This window comes from Myotis brandtii, unplaced genomic scaffold, assembly GCF_000412655.1.
Source record: "Myotis brandtii unplaced genomic scaffold, ASM41265v1 scaffold139, whole genome shotgun sequence".
In the NCBI taxonomy this organism is placed as follows: domain Eukaryota; kingdom Metazoa; phylum Chordata; class Mammalia; order Chiroptera; family Vespertilionidae; genus Myotis; species Myotis brandtii.
This window is the reverse complement of record NW_005354965.1, coordinates 287,521-287,734: the sequence shown is the minus strand read 5'-3', so window position 1 is coordinate 287,734 and position 214 is coordinate 287,521.

The following is a 214-nucleotide window of genomic DNA, read 5'->3' as shown; positions in this document are numbered from 1 at the left end:
CGGCCTGTGGGAGCCAGGCGGCCGGCCAGCAGGCAGCGGTTATTTCCATCCTGGCGCTCGCTGGGCGTAGCACACACGCTGGACCGGGCCTCCCCTTCTCGGATCCGCATGGAATGGAGAACCAGGCGAAACAGTCCTCCGAGCTCCGGCCACTGCGCCCTTCCCTGCGTTCCCGTGCCCCCACGCCCATGCCCCCCTGCACCCCTGCCTCTCC